The sequence below is a fragment of the Helianthus annuus genome, chromosome 13 (assembly GCF_002127325.2).
Source record: "Helianthus annuus cultivar XRQ/B chromosome 13, HanXRQr2.0-SUNRISE, whole genome shotgun sequence".
In the NCBI taxonomy this organism is placed as follows: domain Eukaryota; kingdom Viridiplantae; phylum Streptophyta; class Magnoliopsida; order Asterales; family Asteraceae; genus Helianthus; species Helianthus annuus.
In genome coordinates, this window is record NC_035445.2 from 126,844,613 (window position 1) to 126,848,734 (window position 4,122).

The window sequence follows — 4,122 nt, forward strand, 5'->3', positions numbered from 1 at the left end:
TACCGCTTTCAAATACTTTGGGGTGATACACATGTACATACTTGTTACTTTGGTGCTGTTCATTGATTTATTGACATAAACATGCTAGTTTCACCTAGTACACATTTAGTACATGATTTCAATTATGTTTTGCTATGTATGTTTACTGAGCATGCTAGCACATTGATTTCATAGACACTTTGTTGCATATGGTTACTCAGCATATGGACACATTGATTTACATCACATTTCTGCTATGTATGTTTACTGAGCATGCTAGCACAATTGATTTCATGAACATTTCTACTATGTTTGTTTACTTAGCATACTTAGTACATGGTTTTCATAGCATGCTTACATTGGTATGACATTTGGTATGTTTAACGGGACAATAGTACATTCATTAACACTGATCATGCCGCTCGGTAGTATGTAATGGTACCATACGACTTGACAAATCCCGTTTTCCGACTTCCTCGGTTTGTTTGGAAGTTGGGAATGACAGAATCCGATATACATAACTTGATAAACCTTTAAATCGTTTAAGGGTTTGTCCAAACAGTCGCAAGGCTTGAATGTATGCGGTAAACATTACTGCATAAATGTTCGTATCCATAAAGCATGGTTTTCTGCAAAACATAACATTTGATTTAAACTTAGGTTTATTCAAAAAAAAACTTTGTTTTGTACATTTTCCTATGGGGTTGAGTAAATACTATTTATTCACCATATATGACATCGTTTTTCACATTGACATTATCATATAGTTTGAGTAGATACTTTCTACTTGCTATACATTACATTTAGGTTTACATGACACAGTTTACACATGACATTGAACATGGTTTACACATAAATATTTTGACATTGGTTTTAAACAAGACACTTTGGTTTATTATTGATCAGTGACTTATATAACGAGCCTATGTGTAATGTGATAAAAGCATGGTGGATACGCCGCTGGTACTTCCTATATCTAAGTGCTTTTATTATATTATACATTGTAGCGTTATCTAAAGCACTTTGACAAAGACATGAAACATTTTATACAAGGACACGACATTGTTTTACAAATTACATATTTTTTATAAATTCACTTTTACTTGGTTATTCATTTAACCATGCATTATCCTTTTATTATCATTTGATTCTCACATCGATTTTCATATGATTTTATAAAGGAAAACATTTTACAAGGTTCATGACTACATTTTTGTTAAACACTTTTTTTAACTACAAGTCATGAATCCTGCATAAACAAAACCTATGTATCTCACAGGCATTTTTATGCTGACGTACCTATTTTTGCATGTGTTTCAAGTGCTAATGCATGATGATGTTTGTGCTACACTTAGGCGGACTTGGGCCTTAGTGACTTAAAAGACAGTTAATTATGTTATGTTTCTGTTAAATTCATAAGACAATGTAAACATTTTACCTAATAATACAAAACTTTAATTACCTTGGTTGTGGAACAATAATTCTGTCGCTCCACTCCCCGACGTTTCCGCCGCGGTTGGTGCTTTACGCGGTCGGGGTGTGACACCGACAATAATGGATTCGGGGTTCATCTGTATTTAGGGAGAAATCTTAAATCAATAGGTTAGATGAAATTAGAACCGTACCTCAAATTGGGTGGTGTAGCTGGTCTAGTTCATCTATGGCTTCCCCCAAACTATAGCTTCATAAGTTTTTTTCTCACAACCATCATTCGCTACCCTTTCAATTTAATACATTGTACCTGCAACCATCTGCTCCAGAAATGAATTCCACAGACCTCAAAACCATGAATTTCACCCCAAACTTGAAACCTTAAAATCATAAATACAAAGATACGGTACCTTCATGATGGCAAATTGAAGAAACTTGTCGATATCATTCTGTTCTGAAGTTAACTCCCTTGGGGTCGCCATCGTCACAAAAAATAGGTTAAAAGAAAACAACGAAAATCGATCTAACTGTGAAAGACACATGTAATTGAAGCAATGATTACCAGAATTCTTGCCAGAGTTAAACAGAGACCAGTCACAACCGTAGCTCTCGCCACCTCCATCTTGTTACTGTAAGCATACCCACCAGCTGAACAGCCAATTTAGACCACCAAATCAACAACAATTCCAATGATTCTATTTAATGAACACTCAAATGTGAAAAAATTAAGCTAAAGTACCTATTGGAGCCCTAATATTCTGACGAAAACCATCGCCTGGTCTGTGGTGTGATGTCGCCGACTTCGATTTGGGCAGAACGACAACGTCGGTGATAGGGCAGTTGACGACAACAACAGGGCGACTTATAGACGTGTTGATGGCGGAGGACGGCGACAAGGGTCTGACGACTATGAGGGATCTTATTGCGGACGCTCTACGGTTCTACTCTAAGGTATGCAAGTGACCGGTGTTATCATCACTTGATCCGTCTAGTTTCGGTCTCCATTACTCGCAAATTAGCTTAGAAAGTAAGCTAGTGTTTATCTAATTTTAAAACGTGACATATAGTGCATATGATTACTTATTAGTTATCAAATTGATTTTTTATAAATTGGTTACTAAACAGGTTTAGATCCGGATGAAAAGTCGATCCAGTTAGGTTCAAGGAATTTTTTCCTTTGTCCTAAGCGAACTGCGAACGCCACATCATCATCTACTTGCTCGGAGGAAGCAGAAAATTTGACGAAATTTAATGCGCATTGGCTTCGATTCATGAACTTTTCCTTTGTCCTAAGCGAACTGCGAACGCGACATCATCATCTACCTGTTCGGAGGAAGCAGAAAATTTGACGAAATTAGCTTAGAAAGTAAGCTAGTGTTTATCTAATTTTAAAACGTGACATATAGTGCATATGATTACTTATTAGTTATGAAATTGATTTTTTTATAAATTGGTTACTAAACAGGTTTAGATCCGGATGAAAAGTTGATCCAGTTAGGTTCAAGGAATTTTTTCCTTTGTCCTAAGCGAACTGCGAACGCGACATCATCATCTACTTGCTCGGAGGAAGCAGAAAATTTGACGAAATTTAATGCGCATTGGCTTCGATTTATGAACTTTTCGCAGTAAGAATATTTGATATTATATTATATGTTAGGCGAATTAATATGCCCATACCAATTTCAAGTTGTTGTCAAGTTAAGAACGATCGACTATTAGTATTGTATAGTGGCAAAGATGTTTCATATGTAAACTATGGCCCAAATAGCGACACTTGGTCGCCTCGCTACATAGCGCGCTATAGCCGCTATTGACAAGTGACAACTATGATGATAATCATGAGTAACTTCATCCTGAAGTGACTTTGGTTATGTGTTATCCATTTGAGATTTATCATTGTCCAGGTTTGGTAATATATTTGGCTATAATGTACATATAGGAGAACAATTATAAAAACATGACTACACACCCTGGTGTAAAAGCAAAAATGATTCAAATGCCTTGCCAAGTCATAGAGTATGATTACATACCCGCAACGGTTGCATACTAAACGCCTGCCTAGTCCCTTTTACCATTCAGCATAACAACCCACTCACCTGTCGACATGTAGAAACACAACCAAGGATCATACCGTCATCAAAAACTAATATTTAAAGGTAGATTGGACTGTGAAACAAATATACAACAATCAATAGTACAAAGGCTTTAAAATCAGGCCTAACTGAGAAATTTTGGGTAGAGTGCATACCTTCATGTCACTGAAAGTATTTGTTGCTGAAAACTACACATAAGTTGGGAAGAAGACCGAGGTTAGAGTTATCAATGAGAAGTATAGAGCAGACTACTATCAAGCTTTTAGAACCAAAACTACATTTGGGAATAATAAAACACGTTGTTTTATAAATTTAAGAAGGAAATGATTGTACATGTATGTATGTGCTGGTTGTGGTTGTGTAACAACATCAATCAATAACAATGTAACCGGACAAGTATTATAACATAAGCTAAGAACTCACCCCTTAAATAACCAAATTTTTTAACGCAAACATTAACGAAGCTTCATATTCTTTGCTAACATATATTTAATTCCAAGGAAACAAAAGGCCAACAATTAACTGGCAGACAAAGAACTGAACTCAGGACAATGTAATCTGTACACAAATTCATCATCAAACATAAAAGTGTATATGCATAATATAAACTTATTGGTCA

At 35.7% G+C, this 4,122-nt stretch overlaps 2 long non-coding RNA genes across 3 annotated transcripts; one reads left to right on the forward strand and one right to left on the reverse strand.

Annotated features, from left to right (window-relative positions):
* Nucleotides 1–562: 562 nt before the first annotated feature.
* On the reverse strand, nt 563–1,871 carry LOC110899259. The gene is made up of 3 exons (XR_002570144.2): nt 1,821–1,871; nt 1,442–1,730; nt 563–608 (listed from the first exon to the last, which is right to left on the reverse strand). It is a non-coding gene; the product is annotated as an uncharacterized LOC110899259 (long non-coding RNA).
* LOC110899258 lies at nt 1,585–3,903 on the forward strand. Of its 2 annotated transcripts, none has more exons than XR_002570039.2 (3): nt 1,585–2,361; nt 2,536–2,776; nt 2,876–3,898. It is a non-coding gene; the product is annotated as an uncharacterized LOC110899258 (long non-coding RNA). The 2 variants fall into 2 exon arrangements; XR_002570040.2 differs by having other exon boundaries at nt 1,591–2,437; nt 2,876–3,903.
* Nucleotides 3,904–4,122: the final 219 nt, after the last annotated feature.